This window comes from Psammomys obesus, unplaced genomic scaffold (genome assembly GCF_907164565.1).
Source record: "Psammomys obesus unplaced genomic scaffold, mPsaObe1.curated_primary_1811, whole genome shotgun sequence".
Lineage (NCBI taxonomy): Eukaryota > Metazoa > Chordata > Mammalia > Rodentia > Muridae > Psammomys > Psammomys obesus.
Genome location: NW_026596162.1, coordinates 6,065,641 through 6,084,790, shown reverse-complemented (window position 1 = coordinate 6,084,790; position 19,150 = coordinate 6,065,641). Strand labels below are relative to the sequence as shown.

At 44.5% G+C, this 19,150-nt stretch overlaps 1 pseudogene; it reads right to left on the bottom strand.

Annotated features, from left to right (window-relative positions):
- Positions 1 to 330: 330 nt before the first annotated feature.
- On the bottom strand, positions 331 to 456 carry LOC129667596 (small nucleolar RNA SNORA17; annotated as a pseudogene).
- Positions 457 to 19,150: the final 18,694 nt, after the last annotated feature.

The following is a 19,150-nucleotide window of genomic DNA, read 5'->3' as shown; positions in this document are numbered from 1 at the left end:
ACTCCTCACTCCCCTCAAGTCTCACTTCTGCCTCTCTTCATTAGCCTGCATCCTTATCTATCTATCTATCTATCTATCTATCTATCTATCTATCTATCTATCTCCATTTCTCCATCACCAATGGTCTCTGTGTCTGCGGTCATCTCAGGAGTGGTCTCGGGAGTGCTGTGCCCCACTTGTGCATTATGGCACTGAGCAGGGGTCATGTCTCACACGGTCTGCTCCTCCAGTTCTGCGTGGCACCAGACTGATGGTCATCTCAGGCTGGCTTGCTGTCTGGGACCCCTGGCTCCGGATTGGTGGTTGTCTCAGGCTGGCTTTTTCTCAGGGAATGTTAGGTTGCTAATTATTCAGACACTCATAGGTCAGAACACTGAGTGTAGACATGGCCTCTCTCCTCTCTGTCACCTACAGCTGCACACAGGACACCTCAGCTGCAGTGCCTCTAGGAGCCGTCTGTCTCTTGTCTTCTAACGTGTTCCATTTTGCTCTGTACCTGGGAAAACTGTGTTCTGGTTGAGTCAGCTGAGGGCACGGTTTACTCTGCTAAGTATGAATTGTGCCCCCTTTGCCCTGCTGTCCCACGGCCTTCAGCTCCCATCTAGAAATAACGTGTGTTTTGAGGAGCACCGGCAAAGAGTGGTTGTAGCACATTCACGAGATGCTCAGAGTATACTTGGGACATCTGAGAGGAAACGCTCAATGGGAAAAAGATAGAAGGGCAGTGTGGAATGGGTTTCTGGGCCCATGCAGGCTTCTGGACCATCTCTCTCTCTACGAAGCAAGGAGAGCCTGGCGGGGAGGAGAAAGGTCAGGTTCCAGATTGTGTGCATGTATGCTTTACCACTCAGGCAGTGGACAGTCGTGCCTCCAGTTCTAGCTGGAAGGCAGAGTTTTAGCAAGGCTTTTAAAAGTGAAAGGAAGGAAAGGTTAAAAAGTAGAGAATAGAGGAGGAATGTCATGATATGTAAATTCTGTTATTTTTTTCACCTAAGTCTTTGTCTGCGCTAAGGAAGTACTCTATCACCAAGCCACATCCCCATCTTTTTTTTAATTTTTAAGTTTGGTACAGGATTTCACAGTGTTGGTTAGGCTGGCCTTGAGCTCGTTCGATAGGTCTTGAACTTGTGCTTCCTACGCCTGCCTCCTGAGTTGCTGCAGTCATCAGAGCTTGCCAGCAGTGAGTTTTCAAAAGAGAGTGGATTGAACATGTATCTCAGTAATAGAGTGCCTTCCGGCCATGCCTAAGGCCCTGGGTTCTATCCTTCCATCGAAAGGGATGGAGGTAGGAAAGAGAAAACGCACAGCATACGCTATTAAAGAAAATGTAGAAAAACAAATTGAAAAGCCTTTCAAGGAACCTGGGAGGGAGGCTTTTTTCTAACTCTGTAGCTGTACAGCTTCTCTAAGTGACTCTGAGAAGGAAAAGCTCAATTTAAAAGCACAGGCAAGTGTTGTGGCAAGTTCATAATATATTCCAGACAGGATTCTTTTATTACTCTCTCTCTCTCTTTTGAAACTAGCTATGGGAGGTGAGTCATCACAGAATAAATATACAGTCCTGACCCACAGAGCTGAGCACACTTCAGCCATCACATGGTCCCGGTTAATCAAGTCAACATCGAAGCCACCTAAATGCAAGGTGCTGTGGAATTGTTTGGTCAAAACAACTATAAAAATATAAAGATAACAAAAACATACAAAGTGGGGCTTTTATTTCTCTTTATGCAAGGCTTGGCTGAGTAAATGAATGATGAAGGAGACAAAGAGGGATCAGCAGCAGATGATGGAAGAGGTGGACACAGTTCCTGACACCAATACTTTGGCAAGAGTGCGTCACCGGCTTAGCTCCCACACCGATTGGTTAATTCCAAGGCCCAAGGTACAGGTGTGACCGGCTCTTGACAAGAAAAGCTGGGAAAAGCTGGAGAACTTTCAACACAATGAGCAAGCTTTCTAGCTGGATGCTGAAGAGCTGGGTCCGAGTCTCAGCTCTCACCATGGATTCGTTAGGAGAAAATCACCGGGTAAAGCAAAGAAACGAGAAAAAAAAACCTGCCATCCTGTAGCCCTGAAGAGAGCAGGTAGTTTTCTTCAAGGTAGTGACGACGATCAAGCAAACCTGTAAACTCATACTCAGGAGGCTTCAGAGTGAGTTCAAGGTCTTTTCATGCTGAAGGGTAACACACACACACACACACACACACGCCTTTGAAAGCTTTGAAACTGATTAAACATTGAAAAAAAGCTAAACCTCTTTAAGTGTGTCTTAAAATGAACTAGGAGCCACCCCCTCCTTCCTTCAAGTTTCTCTAGTCTGAAAAGCCAGATGACGGTGGGTACTGAAGGCCCCGATTCAGGTGCAGTCTGAACTCTGCCAGCAGAGAATCCTGAAGCAGATGATAGCAAGAGAGTGATTTCATCACATTTTTCTTTTTCTGGCAGGATGTGTGTTTCCATGTGGAAGGCTGCTGGTTCCCAACCACAAGGGAACCCGCCACAGTTACTGCATGACATGACAACACATGCTTCCCGGCTACATAAAAGCAAAGCCGAGTTTGCAAAGAAAAAGCAACTCTGTGCAGAGGGCGCAGCGTGGGAAACTTGCCTGTCTGGTTTCGCCTGGGCTCAATCTTTTGTGAGCAGTTTTCAGTGTCAGCTGCACACCATCATCCTAACACAAGTTCCCAGTTTGGTGCAACACCACACACACACACACACACACACACACACACACACACACACACACAGGAGTTAATGAAAATTTTAAATTGACATGAAACTTCTCAGATGGCCTAAGGACTTTAAAGAGTTAGGGAAACATCAATCAGGTAAACAAAACAAAACAAAACAAAACAAAAAAGCCATGTGTCACTCATGTTTGAAAGTGTTGCAGTCATGTTTAAATAGCTGGCAGGATTTTTTTTTTTTTTTTTTTTTTCCTGAGTATGCAGTAAAGCAAAGCAAGCTTCAACAGACTGGAAAAGTACGATTCACGTCTTGCTGTTGTTTTCGTCTTTGTCTCTTTGCTCTTTTTGTCCACCCTGAAGGCAGGCACATTCAGGCTTCCTCCATGCAGGGCACAGGGCAGAGTCTGAGGTCTGCCAGACTGAAGCCTGCAGCATTTCTGCCTCCTTGGGAAAACGGGGCCTTGGAGATGTCAGCAGCCTTCCGCTGCCCTGTACTGAGCACACTCAGGCTCCAGCACACCTTGTCAGCAGCTCTGTTTCTGGAAGTCCGCCAGCTGCAGGGGCCCAAGGTCAAGCAACCACCATGACTATCCACAACAAGCAAAGCCTTGGGGAGCCAAGGAGGTGACAGCAGGTGGAGAGGCAGTTAGTGAGTTCCGCAGGGCTGCCGGCTGGCTGCTGTGGCTTCCACAATGGCAGTAGCTGCGCTCAGTGCCGGGAAGGTTTTATCTACTGATCATCACAGTGTGCCAGAGGGCTGATGGGACAGTCCGTGTTGGCAGAGGCTTTCAGTGGTAGCCTGTAACTAAACGGCAGAAGAACAAAAAAGGGAGGGGGATCTAGAAACAAGCCAGCAGGATCAGTTGCACAAAGCATGGACACCAAGTCTAAATCTTCTTTCCCTGCACCCAACCTCACCTTCGCACCATGGCGGCCTGCTTTTGAATCTGCGTCACCTCTTTTCCCCAAGCGCGTTATGCTGAGCTACTTTCAGAGTTTGGAGGGCAGGAGCAGAATGGCTTGGGTTAACAGCAACTAACAAACAGGTTATGAAAATTTGACAGATTTTTTTTCTTTTTTAAACCAGATACCTACTCTAAGAGTTTCTTTTAAGTCATGGCACATTGTAATGCTCATGAGTAGATTTTGTGGTGTGTGTGTGTACATCATCCTGAAAGTTTGTGTACCTACAAAAGCGCTTATGGAAATCAGAGCCTGATGTCAAACGTGTTCCTCTTTTGCTCTCCACCTTTGTGCTTTGAGCAGGCCTCTCAATAACCCAAAGCATACTAGTTTAGGTAGGCTGGGTGTTCCTCGGGCCTTCAGTGTCTTCTCTCCTCCTTCCTTCTTCTTACCGCCCCTCCACCCCTCCAAAGCTGGAGGGGCAGGCACACACAGCCATGCCCATGTTTTATGAGGATGCTGGCAATTTGAGCTCAGTATGCTTACAGAAAAAGCGCTCTTCATCAATGAGGCAACTCCCCAGCCCCAGTCTTTCTTTTATCAACTTTTCCACTGATGCCCAGTAGTTTTATTGTAAGATTGAAATACTTTATTGGGACATACCCATCAGAGAGCTAAATCAGAACTGAAAAGGTAAAAGCTTACAGAGATGTCTCTGCTATCCGTTGTTTATTTGTGTACACTGAGGCTGTTTGAGCTTCTGCAAATGCACTAATTTGTTCTCAGTTTTTATTTTCACTTTGGGTTTTCCTAGCACTCTGGTAGCCCTTCAGTTGTTATAGTTCTGGGAGTGCGGTGATGACTAATCTCGGCTCTCAACTTGACACACCTGGGAGGGGGGAATTGCCTCCACAGATTGGCCTGTAGGCACATCTCTGTGGGCATTGTCTTGATGGATGATTGATGCAGGAGGGCCCAGCCCACTGTGGGTGGTTCCATCCTTAGGTGGGTCTGCTTGGGCTAAAAAAGCAGAGCTACTGAATCTGAGCCTGGGAGCAAGCCTGCCAGCAGCATTCTTCCAGGATCTCTGCTTCACTTCCTGCCTCCAGGTTGCTGCCTGAGGATGGGCTGTGACGTGTGGGATCAAGTAAACCCTTTTCCCTCCCCAAGTTGTTTTTGGTCATTGTTTTATTACAGCAACAGATAGCAAACTAGGACAGATATGTGACCATTTCCTTCTGATAGAAATGGTTACGGCTTTTCTATCATATCTTGAAAGTAGGTACTCTGTTCATGTGGCCTTAATGGGAGTTCAGGAATGCTGAATGAAGAATGAATTGCTTCCTAGAGTTCAAATCAGATAATTGTGGAAGAAAAGCCTAAATTTGACACCAAGATTCTACCAGTGAATAATATCCTACCTATTGCTTCATAAATGAGTTCTCCATAGGATAATGGCTTTCTTGACAGCACTTAACATCACTTGATTTGAATGAAGCTTTCTAGGAACCTAATAAGATAAACTAGGAGAATGCCCATTGGGTTGTTGTGGGTGGTAATGACACCTAGGGAGCAGCTGTGTTTTAGTGTCATTTAAAGCAGCAGTAAATACATATTGATTAAAATACATGCACACATGCAGCTTGCTCTTCAGCATGTGATTGAGCTACACTGCAGTGGAGCCTAGGGTGCTGTTGACACTCATTAAAAGTTAAGGACAGGGCTGGGATGTGGCTCAGGTGGTAGAGAGCTCACCTAGTAACTAAAAATAACTGTGACAGAACATCACAACCAAAGACAACTTAAGGAAGACAGAGTCTATTGGCTTCACTGTACAGAGGGATGAATCCATCATGGCATGATGAATCCCTGGAACCTACCCTCAAAGCACCACTTAGTGAGAAGCAAGTGTTCAAACGCCTTAACCAGTGGGAGACATTTCTTATTCAAATCACAAGAAGCCTTGGCTTTGATCCCCAGTGCTGTACAAACTTAGCGTGGTGGCACACTCTCATAATTCTAGCATTCAAGGCCATTCTCAGCTACTTAGTACGTTCAAGGCTAGCCTGGGCTACCTACCGTGCTGTCACAGACAAATCAAGTAATGTCTGGCAACACACAATCCCAATTTTCCTTTTGTACAAACCACTAAACAGAAATAACAAGGCGTGGAATTCCAATCAAAAGGACCAGCAGTAAAATATGGTCTTCAGCCTGATGAAGGCAAGAGGGCCTGGGAGGTTTTTCCCGTTGACCTTTTTCATGTTGATTGTAGCCTTTCATTTCACAGGGCCGTATCTTTTTCTTTTCCTTCCTTCTGCATTGCTTTCTTTTCTGAAGACAGGGTCTCCTGCAGGTTAGCGTGGCCTCAAACTCAGTGTGTAGTTTGGGGTACCCAGTGTTGTAGCTGGCTGTCTCCAAAACATACCAAATCTGATTTAGCTGTCCTGCTTCTTAAAGCGTAGTAATGTTAAAACTTTGAACTTAGCAAAACCAATGTCCTAAAATCAAGCCTTGGTCTCTGGGAGGCAGGAGAACAACTTGCAACAACACAGCCTTGAACTCCTGATGCTTCCACCTTTGTCTATCAAGTGCTGGGATTACAGGGGTGTGCTACCACAACCAACTACAAGCTCACATTGAGACAACCTAGCCATAAGACTGTCAGGAAAACTGAAGTGTAGACGATACAATGTGTAAGATATTAAGCCTGTTTTCAACCAAATGGCTAAGTGGGTGCGTCAACAATTTACCAGGAACCAGGAGAGTCACATTTTACCAGTTGGATTATTACTGGAAAGAGTTTGGCTCTTTGGGAAATATGTTGTCCCTTTGAGGGGGTTTTGGCTTCTGAGATAAAGGTATGGAATACGGAGCTGAAGATCTGCCTGAGCACTGTGGCTGACACACTGGGACTTGAGTTCCCTGTCTTCCTCAGCTTCCATTCCCCTCTACAGCATGTTCCTGAGAGGAGACATTCTTTGTTCTTTTTAGGTATAAAAGCCTGCAATTCTCCACAAGCAAATTCAAACAGAGGAACCATTTGTACGCAACCGACAGGCTGCTGAGTTCACCAGAGAAATGTGTGGACAGTGCAAAAACTAGGTCTTGGGCAAGTGTTAGAGACCTGAATTGTGCATTTATGTTTTGCTCTGAATATATGCCATTTTCCATTCTAATGTGAAATATAGCAAAATCTTTCCTATTTTACTAGGCTTTGAACACAAATATAAAAACAAAACATCTCCTAACACCTTTAGAATTTTTTTTGAAAAAACAAACTATAATTTATTTTTTTCATGTGTATTATGCAAACATGATGCATAGGTTTGGGTCTTTGGGGGTACCTAGTGTTGTCTCTAAAACACATCCAATCTCATTTAGCTGCCCTGCTTCTTAAAGCGTAGTAGTCTTAAAGCTTTGAACTTAGCAAAAAACAGTGTCTTAAAATCAAGCCTTGGTCTATGCGAGGCACATGAACAAACTTGCAATCAGTAGGACATGATTGTTTTCTCTTGTTTTAGATAACTAGGAAACAAGAATGCTGATTGAACTATAGCCAGGAATAGAATCCGCCGTTAGTATAAAACCCTTTTAGTCAGATTCATTTCCATGTTTCCATTTGTGTGGCGACGTTATTAAACAGCTTCTCTTTCAGTTTACTTAAATGTACAAGCTGGAATGGCTGCACACAGCACCCAGGCTTTTGGAAGGCATCTGTAGTTTCACGGCTTTCGTTTGCAAGATCCCGGTCCATCTCAGAAGTGCTTCTGGTCTCTGGCTAAGCTCTACCAACAGAATGGACAAGAACCAAATCCAGAGCAATAAAAGAAGTAAGACAAGGACTAGAGATGACAAGCAGGGTCGCTGAGGCAGGAAATTCCCTGTTGTAAAGTCCAGCAGCTGGTGAGGGCCAGTGCTGCGGTCACCTGTCTGTCTCCTAAGGCCAGGGTTGAGGTGGGAGCTCTCAGCGTTACTGGCTGTGTCTCCTGGAAACAGGCTGGTGGAGAGGTGGGGCCATTAAGCACTACTAGTTTGCTTTGTAGATGGCTTGCTCTTCTGTGCTTGCTTTTCCTCGTCTTCTTTGCTGTGCCTCCCTTGTCTCCCTTCAGTGGCTGTGTGATGAGGGTGAGGTGGGGATGGGGGACATGGCACACATACTTCTCAGCTCTTTCTCTATTCTGATCATGCAGGAAACACCTCCCCAAATCTGCAATATCACCTCTTCTTCTTCTTTCTTTTTTCTTTTTTCTTTTTTTTTAATGCATCTTTAGAAAACTAAGAAGAAACATAACCTGCTCCTTTTTCCTACCCAGGGACTGTTCTTTAAACACCAAACAATATCTGTGCTGCCTGACTCTAACAAGGCCTTAGAGGGGCAACTATTATGTGCCTATGAAGACTTTAAGGTCCTTTGCAGCCTAGATTTTTAGAGAAAGCCATCATGCTTCCCGGTCCCATGTACTTTCTCTTGGATATTTGAGACAGAGTTTCACCGTGTGGTACTAGCTGGCCTTGAGCGCTGAGGTTACAGGCATTTGATTCCACGCTCGGAATGACAACCGCATCTTCCTAAAGTACGATCTGCCGCTAATCCACCTTGCTCTGGCATACTATACTTTGGAGAAGTGGAGTGTTTTCTTCTGCCCCCCTTAGAGCGGTGGTTCATTTGACCAAGCCACCTGTTTGAATCCATTGAGGGCTTTTACAGTTTACTCACTTGTCAGTTACTTATTATATCTCAGGAATCTCCTAGAGGCAGAGTGTAAGCAGAGGGGTCACTCCGTAAGAAGTGTGATTGCAAGGCTCTGAGTGTTCTCTTGTATCAGCGGGTAGTGGTGGGATTACGAAGCCCAAGACTGCAAATTACTATGTCTTTGTGTTGGCACTGTCAGCTCTGAAATTAATTCTCCTAGTATTAAAGAGGGTGCTAATTGCAGCCTCTGTAGGCACAATGCATTTTATTAGCACAAACTATATTATTGTGTAATTATTGTTTGCTTGTAATATAATCATCCTATCAATTTGCCAGAATTTGGTTTCCCCTGCAATTTTTTTTTTGTTTGTTTGTTTTGTTCTATTGCTGATCAATAGCAGGCTAACAGCTGAAGGGTAAGACAAGCAGTGGTGATTGAGAGAATAACGGAAGTAGCTTCTGTTACTTCGAAGGATGGCTTATACAAATATAACTTTCAGGTTTGGGGAATGGTGGCTGCCGGGTGGGGGTGGCGTGAAGGAGTTGGAACCACAATGCTCTCAGATGTTCTTACCATGTAGCATAACGACATGGGGCAAGCTGCAGGGCTTCCACCCTCTAAGCAAGCATCCCATAGCTCTGCCTGGAGTGATGAGCGTCCACCGAGATGTGGCTGCCGACAGAAAATGCAGGAGAATGAGGAAAGCAGCTCTCAGGTGCTTCTCCGGTGCTTGTTTTCAACACAGCAGCTGTGGGGAATAGAAACGGCTACGGATTAGACTTTGGCTTGCTGGGGCGTTGGGAGCATTTTCCTAACCTCGTGTGGACGCAAATAAACTGGTGCCAGCAGACCTCTGGGGGCTTAGTCGGAAATGAACAAAGTCAGAAAGGACTGAAATTCTGATTGTGGGAGAAGCACCTCAGCATTGGACAATGGCATCGCTGGTTGAGATATTCTGAGACTCTTGAAGTGTGTTAAATTCTCCTTCTGTGTGACTCGACTTGAAAGAAGAAATAAAATGCTTTTCTGCAAGGGGCTCAGGGTTTCCAGTCTTAAAGTGACCAGTAGTAGTAGCTTCTTAAAATGTTTGATCTCTGTGGAACTGGGTTAAAACCAGAAGGGAAGTCAAGTCAGTTTCTAATTGGGCATTTCTGGAATTACGTGCTAATTGTTCAATTATTATCAAATGATGTTTTAGTCACAGAGCTCTCAGAAAAATAATTTTATTTGGGAAAATAAATAGGTTGAGGATAAAATATGCAAGATTATTTCTATCATTTCCTGCTTGCAAAACTCTGCCTACCTTCCCCCCCTCGTCTACTGGTTAGATACCAAATTAGCTCTCATTTTTTATTTTTAACCTTTCAGAAATAAGCTTTATTAGGTGAGAAGGCACGACTATGGGATCCATGATTGGGCCTGGAATGGGGGAGAATTTACAAGGAACAGTGGGAACTGGAAGGATGGCTCAGTGGTTAAGAATATTCACTGCTCTTCCAGAGGACCCACTTGGCAGCTCACAACCATTTCTAACTCCTGTTCCAGAGAATCTAACCCCACTTTCTGGTCTCCAAAAGCACAAGACACATAAATAATGCACAGATACACACATAAAATAAAACAGCCATACTCATAAAATAAAAGCTTTAAAAAAAATTAAAAATCGGCAGTGCATCATCCTTGAGTCATGACGACAGGACCATAGAGGTAAGAAACAGCTTCCCGTTTAAAACTCAAAGAGGACCCTCATTAGAAGGATAGCTTAAAGTAAAAGCGAGATCATCTCCATAGGCAGGATAACAGGAGACAGGCGAAGCCAGCCTTCACTTTCCTGTGTAGATTGGATCACCAGGCACTTCACATGAGTGTTTACCCATCCACTTCACTGTTCCCTCATGTCCAGCCACACAGGGAAGAACTCAACCAGAGAGCAGAGTTTGGAGACAGGGCCCAGCCCAGCAAAGCTGACTCTGATTCGGGGCTGCCACAGAAGAATACGCAACACTGTTTTTGCTAGATGGAATGAAACAAACAAGCAATAAACCAAGCATTCACTTGAAAAATGGGTATCTATTTATTTATGCCCACATTAAATCAATACTTTCTTATTCTACCTATAAGGCTTATAAGAACATGTGCATTATACTCGGACATATATGTAAAGAAGAGGTGAAATCTCATTTAGCATTTTGAAAGTTCACCTCTGCTGTCTTTTAAAACAGTAAGATACACACACACACACACACACACACACACACACACACACACACACTTATTGCCTAAATTGCCTCACTGGTTCATCGTTCTTACCAAGCCTGTAAATCAAATCACTGGAGCCTTATTAAGCTCAGTGTTAAGAATTACAGCTTTATAGATGCAGTTTCATTCTGAGGAAACAAAAATCAGCGAGAAAGATTTTCTTCATGGAGCCAAATATTATGAGTCAAGTGGGAAAACCACTTGTTTGGGGACAGAAAAGTTGGTTGAATAAGCCCACCCTTTCTTCAACAACAAGTTAAGTATTTCTACTTTTGTAATTATGTGTGTGTGCATGGGCCGAGAACGTGCAGTGACTGCAGAGCCTCGAAGAGAACATTGGATCTCCCGGAACTGAAGTTGCAAGCAGTTGTGAGCTGCTGTCTATGGGTTTCAGGAACTGCATCCGGGTCTTCAGGAAGAATGAATGCTCTTATTTATGCTGAGTCATTCTCCAGCCCACCTTTTTAAGTTAATAAAATTGGAGCTGTAGTTTCTTCTTGAAAAATTTAAAATCGCATGAAACTTTTAAGGGAGAAGAGGGGACAGGTGTTTTACAAGGCCTGATAATTTATTGTTACAGTAACTAATTTTAAAATAAATTTCTTATCAGGCTTCTTTATTCCAAGAAGAAAATTCTTGATATTCTAGTTTTTCCTTCAAATGTACCGCTGAAAATGAATGTCTTTGCATGTTTCTTTCGTCTGATTGCTTTGGCAGATTCATGAGATTTGAGGAACCTTTTTGGAATGAATATGTTTAGAAGTTTTAAACACAATATAAGTAACACACTCAGCTAGTGCTTTTTGGTGGAGACACGTAGAGGTGTAAATATCTCCAAGTATGCATGTTCACTCAGACACAAGTGCGCTCACAGGCAGTCACTTTGACGAACTGATATTTGCCATTGTTATGGATTTTCTGTTCTCTCCACCCAAGCATACATTTTGGAAGCTTACTTCATCAGGGCCTCTCCTTGTTTAATCCTCTTTCCTTCCAAAGTTACCTAACTTCATTGTGTGAGTGTAGTGAAAAACACCAGGCATCCAACATCTGCCTTCATAAGGAGTGGAAGGGGTGGGTGGAAGGAGGGGCCGTCCTTTCCTCGTGAACTGTCTCCCACGGCCTCAGAGCTCCTTGTCCGTTTGTTAGCGTAGTTATCTCTGCGAATCTTGTATTGAGTTACTGATGTGCTGTTTCTTCATCTGGTGGCATACTGTTGAAATGACCTGCAATAGCTCTGGCTGCTCCTGTAATGGCTTGGATCTTAAACATACCCTAAAGGACACGTAAAGGTTTGATCACCAGCCTATGGCACATTTGGGAGGCAATGGGATATTTAAAGAGATATGGCCAAGAGGAAAGAGGTTGGGTAATTAGGGGTGAGCCCCTGAGGGGATGTTAGCACTCAGACCTTTCCTCCTCCTTGTTGTCTGCCTGCCCACCATAGAATGATGAGCTTTGTTCCACCATGTATGCTCTGCCATGATGCTCTGACTCAGCACTGGTACCCAATGAAATCAACCAAACAATGATGGGCTAAAACCCCTGAAAGAGTAAGTCAAAATAAGATTCCATCCCTTTATAGGAGCTCCACAAGGATACCAATAGAACCAAAAATATCTGGTCCCAGGGGTCTTTTCTGAGACCGATACTCCAACCAAGGACCATGCATGGAGATAACCTAGAACACAGATGTAGCACAGATGTAGCCCATGACGGCTCAGTCTCCAAGTGAGTTCCCTAGTAAGGGGGGCAGGGGCTGTCTCTGATATGAACTCAGTGACAGGTTCTTTGATCACTTCCCCCTGGGGTTCAGTCTTACCAGGCCACTGAGGAAAACAATGCAGCCAGTCCTGATGAGACCTGATAGGCTAGGGTCAGATAGAAGGGAAGGAAGACCTCCCTTATCAGTGGACCAGGGAAGGGGCACAGGGGTAGTAGAGTGAGGGTGATGGGACTGGGAGGAGATGAGGGGAGGATACAGCTGGGATACAGAGTGAATAAATTGTAATAAATAAAGAAAATGAAAAAAAAAAGATACTGTTCCTTTCACTTCACAGTTCTTAGTTTAGGTATTCTGTGCAGCTTTGGCAAGCTTTTGCTAATCTCCTTTTCCATGGCTGTTCTTGTTTATGAGCACCACATGCTCCTGTCATCTCCAGAACAACTTTCAGCACCCAAGTCACCTCCTAAAAGTAACACTGACTCAACCAATCATTAAATCTTAGTATCGAATGCTTGAGCTCCTGACAATAGAATTTGAGAGTAAGGAGGCAGCCCCCTGGGGGAAAGACTCCTGTTTTAATTCTCAATAAACTGGCCTCAGGGTTAGACCATTGCTCTATCCGTACACACTATCTGTCATGAACTCCATCCCTGTAGGCTTCCAGTCTCAAACTGGATTTCTCAAACCTGGTTTAGATCAGGGTGTGAGAAGATGAGAACATTCCAAAGAGGAAGCCCCAGGTTCTTCTAGCAACTCTCTATTCCTGGGGTGCCACCTTGGTGTTCTCTGGCCTGAGTCAGGTCTGCCTGTCAGCATAGAAAGATACAGAGGAGAGCTTTGAATATCAGACCAGCACTGGGCAGCTGTCAACCGTTTGGTCTAACATCTGTGCCTCAGTTTTCTTATCTTACATGTGGTCTTAAGAACATTGCTTATGTTGTAGGGGTGATGTGAAGATAAAACCTGCAAATGCATGCACATGTTAAAATGGTAATGTACTCTTAAGAAACTCTGGGGTTGTGTTTATGGGTGTGTGTCTGCATACATGCAGGTATGTGGGTACATACAGGTGATGTGTATATATGTGTGTGGGTGTGTCTGTGTAAAATAGTCTTTCACTGGAATGGGGCTCTGGCCAGTTAGCCCTGGCTGGCTGGTCAGTGGGCCACAGAGTAGGCCTCTACTGCCCCCACTCAGGTATTACAAACATGTACCACGACACCTAGCATTTTAAATGGGTTCTGGTGACCAACTTAGATCCTCAAGCCAGCATGGTCACTTTTTTGTTTAACCAAATAAACCATCTCCCCAGCCCCATGATTCATATTTATGAGCACTCCTTATTAAATGACTTATTTGCCTTCAAAAATTTTGACTTCTTTTTCCTAGAACTCTTAAGAGAGTAATCCAGTGTTGTTAATGACTCCCATTCTCTTGGTTCTCAGGGGAAGGTGGTGTCTGTTCATCAAGGATGGAGGAAGGGCGTGTCCTTGGGGACCTCTGGGATTGAGGAGCGGATAGCCAAGTCTCGTCCCTCCCTTCTTCAAAGACTGTAAGAAGCAAAACCAACCAAGTCTCAACTCTTCCATTCCCACAGGCTTTTATGTGGCATTCCTCAATTTTGAGGAGCTGGCTCCCAGAAGAACTGTAAACTATGGAGGCAACTTTGAAGTAACTACCACTTTAAGAGTTAGGTCAAATTGGACTGAAATGAGCCCAGCCTCGTAGACCTTTGAGATACCTTTCTCATTTGGGTGGTTTGTTTGTGCTATAGTTAGGAATAGTTAGGATCAAACCCAATACAATGAACACACTAGGCAAGCACTCTGCATCTTATCCCCAATAAGACATATGCATATACACATGCCAACGAGATGATTAGTAGACGTTAAAAAGTACTCAGATACCAAACATGGGTGAACCACTTAAATTGACATTGCCTGTCAATGTGCCATATGACCGATCTATTCAGGCAGAAGGAGGAAATTTTCTCTTTTGCTCATTTGCCAACACATTCTTTTCTGTTACAAATTCCAAAGGAGAATTGTGGATCCAGGAGTATAGCTCAAGGGTAGGCTACTTGTCCAGTGCGCCCAAGGTCTAGGATGCTTCAATCCAAACACAGCCAAAAGTACACAAAGCTGAAAGCAAACAGATGAGCAAGCAAACCCTAAAGCGGAATCTCTGAAAGAGCCCAGGGCCATTTCCTTAACAGGCTTGCTTTCCAGGATTGTGCTCCAGGCCTCTGAAGGCTGCTGGTGGCATCAAGATATGGGCGAAGTCAAGGACAGCAATAATGCCTTCTGGGACCAGAGCCTCAAATGTGTGTGAAATGACTGGGTGGCCTTAAATCACTCAGTCTTTCGGTTTATCTAGAATAAAATGAAGACTCTGGGTTAAGTGATCTCGGATTTGAGAAAGGGATGGGAAAAGAAGGGAGAGGACAGAATGGGAGGTATCATAAGGCCTTTGGTCTAACGTCACTAAGAAAATTCTGTGCCTCTTTCTGACTTACGCTTGTTTATGATCATTTTTGACCACTTCCTGACTCTGAGAAATTTATCAGTCAAAAGCAGGAATGGTTGACTGAGGCAAGCTTTTATTTTTACTTTGCTCAGGAGGGCAGCTATTTGATTATCTTAGCTATTCATCTGTTTTCTTGTTTCATGCATTAACCGTTAAGGAAGAACTGAGGAATTGCTTGGAGTTCAAACTGTATGCAGCCTTGTATTTCACGTATGTTATGAAAAGTATTAAAAATGAATGAGATAGTGTGTGCTGTGTATGTGTGGTCTGTGGTGTGTGAGTCTGTGTGTGTGCGCTGTGTGTCTATGTAGTCTGCGATGTGTGTGTGTGTGTGTGTGTGTGTGTGTGTGTTGGATATGCACACATGTGACAATGCACCCCCGGAGGCAGACATTGATGTCAGCTGTCTACTTCTATTGCTCTCCATGCTTTGGGGACACAGTCACTCACTGAACCTGGAGCTTACTGATTGGCTAGGCTGGCTGCCAGTGAGGCCCGAGCTCCACGGGTCTCGGCTTGCCCAGTGTTGGGAATCGCAGGTACACACACCCACCACCATGTCCACATTTGTACCTGCCTTCATGAGATCTGAACTTGGGGTCTCATGCTTGCGTAGTGACCATTTCAGCCACTGGGTCATCTTCTCAGCCCGAGGCTTCGTTTTCCACTGAGGTGGTTGAAATACACAAGAAAAACAGAGAGAGAAAGATGCCCACTGTGTTCTTTGAATGCCTCTGCTCTTCTCAGTCATGGGCTATGCGGTGCTCCCTTACCTGCTACTCATGAACTGAACAGCAAGTTGAAGGCTGATGATGTCAGTAAATGATGAATAATTGAGTCATGATGACACAGGGGCTTCTGGGCTCTTAATGGCTGCTATTGTTGCAGGAGGGGCTCATTACTTCCTAGGTGTGGTCTCCCCACCAGAGCCAGATCAGTTTATCGGAGAACTAATGGGCACATGGGATGTAATTGGTGCCTTGTGATGAGGGAGGCAACCTACTCTCCCCATTTAAAAGAAAACGACTCACTTTTGCTTGGCAGCCTCACCTCTTAATTACTTGCAAATGTTTAAGACTCATTATCTTCAAAGTTTGGAGAAAGGCAGAAGGAAAAAAAAAAAAGAAGGAGGAAAAAAATCACCTAAAGCAGAAAAGGCCCTGGTCAGCCAGTTTTGTGTTGAGTCCCTTCCTCCCCGCCAACATCTGGGCTTAAGTTGAGTTGCCATTTGGCAGTCCTGGTGGCCAGTGGGCAGGAGGTGATGTTTGCTCGCTCTGTTCTCCTGTGACCCACTTCTTTCCCCCTCCTTCTCTGAAGCAGGTGTTGAGCAAGAGACAGTTGTGGTGGTGTGGTGGTGTGTGGGAGGCATGAATGGGGCTGTGTAAGCACAGAAGTGGTTAAATACTGCCACCTTTCTTCTCCTCGGCTGCCTCAGTGCCAGTTCACCCCTGTGTAGGCTTGACATTACCTCCTGTACCTGCTCGTCTTGTCCTTGGGTATCAAGCACGCTAGGAAATTCTATTGCTGCTGCCAGCAAGCACCACCTCTATCTTTTCCTACTGAGTTGGGCTTTTCTGCTTTCTCCCCGTGGAATGCTCAGCCTAGGAGACCGCAGAACAAGACTTTGAAAAGAGGTGATGTCTGAGCAGGCATGCTGAGAAACCCCTTAACCATGAACTCTGTAGATTCCAGCCTGTCCTTCCTACAGTGTTTTGGTGTGAAGTGTAGGTGGCATCATGTACAGAGTAGCTGGCCAGGCCCGCCTCGGAAGGGCCGCCTCAAGCACACTCTCAGGCTATTTGCTCTCATTCCTGCATCTTGGAAGGTCCTTGTATTTATCACTATGAGAAAATACCCGAAAAAGTTATCTAAAGGCAGGAAAGGTTTATTTTGGCTCACGGTTTTGGAGGTGTCAGTCCAGAGTCTGTTGACCCCTATGTTTTGGGTCTGTACCAAGGAGTGGTAGTAATGCCCAGTGGAGTCAAGTTACTGCCCCCATAGAGGGTAGAAAATGGAGATAAAGAAAGGGGCTTGGATTCTAATATCCCCCGAAAAAGCATACCTCCAATGAGCTAACTTCCTCCCATCAGTTTCCACCTTTTAGACAGTCATCCACCGCTTAATAGCACCTCAGTACCCAGCCTTCATATGGGGGCCTTCGGGAGAGCACTTAAGATTAAACCATAAGCTGGGTGTGGTGGCATATGCCTGTAATCCCAGCACTCTGGGAGACAGAGGCAGGTGGGTCTCTGTAAGTTCAAGGCCAAGTTGGTCTACAAAATGAGTCCAGAACAGCCAAGGCTACATAGAGAAACCCTGTCTCAAAAATGGAGAGATAAATAGATAAATGATCAAACCATAACAGTTATGTGTCTTTTTAAAAAAAAGACAGATTTTTTTATTTGTATTTTATGTGTATGTATGTATGTGTATGAGTAGACACAAAACTATGTGTACTTGTGTACCACTTGTGTGCACAGTGGACAAGAAGGACAAGGACCCACAAGGACAAGAATAGGGTATTGGATCTATGGAACTGGAGTTAGAAACAGTTGTGAGAAGCCGTGTGGGTGCTGGGAACCCAGTTCAATCTTTCACAAGAGAGCAATTGCTCTTAAACCCCGAGCCATCTCCCCTGCTCCAACAACTTTGTTCTTAAGAAGGAACGTCTCACAACCTTGTACACTTGTGTGTAAAGGAGTGGGCAGCCTTTCTTCTTATTCCTGAATTCTGCCGTGTGTGTGTGTGTGTGTGTGTGTGTGTGTGTGTGTGTGTGTGTGTTGAAATTCCCTGAAGTATCTGTGGACTTTGAGTGAAGAGACTAAGAAAATTCTCTTGACTGAATTGTCTCATTTAACTACAGAAGTGCCTATGGAAGCAAGTTATAAGCACCTAGTAAGAGGACCTGAGATGAAAAAAGCCAGAATTCTGGTCTGGAGTGAATTCACAAATGCAAGGTCCCCCCCCCCCCCCCACCAGGCACCGTCTCCCCCTCCACCCCCACTTACCTTATGTCTTGTCCCCCACCCCTATCCTTTGTCCCCTCCTAATCTTGTTCTCTTGGTAGGAGCAGCAGCATGTAGGTCTACCCACTTGTAAATCATCAGCGAGATAGTTTCCGTCTTTCAGGTAAATTGGCAGGTTACTCTTCTTTTCTATGTCATCTGTGGAGAATAACAGACACGAGGAGACACTGGACAACTCTGGATTTATTTAGAGAAATAGGCCCCAGCAGTGTGTTGCTGGGACACTGGGGCTCAGACTGTCTCATCCCAGCTACCATGTCATGGCTTATTGTTTCCGCCAGCCATACCGAGCTTTTCATTAAAGGATGCTCTGGTTAACCAAACAGGGCCTCTTGGCCTTTGAATTTTTATGCTACTTTAAAGCCTTTAAAAGGGAATGGATTTCTAAACTTCTTCTCTCTTAAAGTTAAAAAACCATTTTTAGTATCTGTTAAGTGTTCATGTTGTGCTCAGCACTTAGCCACTGCTGTAAACGTGGCTCCAGATGAGAACCATATGACGGGCTCCGTCCTGCAGGCTTTTGGACACACTACAGGAGAGCAAGGGACACTCCACTTATATGTGTACATGTTTAGTGTGGAGTGTGTATGTTTCAAATGCATACATATTTTTTTTTTCCAGATAGGATCTTACCTAGCCCAGGCTAGTGTTGGATTAACTATGCAACCATGGATGACCTTGAACTTCTGATCTTCCTGACTCTGTCTCCTGAGTGCAGTGATTATAAGCATGTGTCACCACACCCAGTTTATGTGGCACTGGAGACAGACTCTAGGGCTTTGTGCATGCTAAGGAAGTACTTTTATCAACTAAGCTATACCCCCAGCACACACACACACACACACACACACACACACACACACACACACACACGAGTCCTTCCATAATCTGAAGTGATAGAGCTTAAGGAAAATGTGTCTGATACAGTAGAGTGAAACGCCACGATTTTCACTGATTTAAAACAGCAAAGGGCATTGTCAAACAGATATTTCTTTTCACCATCTTTTGCTCACAAAAACTGCACTAGCCCAATTCTTTAAAAATTTTTTGGTATTCTTTGACAAAAATACATGTATTGAATATAGTTTGGTCATTTCACCCTCCCTGCTATTAGTCTCTCCTATCTCCTACTCTTCTGAACCTTTTTCTTCTCAACAAGTCCCCCACTGTACTTTCATGTTATTTATTTATTTCTGTGACCTACTGGGTTTAATTAAGGCTGGACTGGGGATTATTCCCTGGAAGTAGGAAGTCTTAAGATGGCTATTCACCTCTGAAAAAAAAAAAAAAAAAAAAAGATTCACCCTTCCCTAGCAATCACTA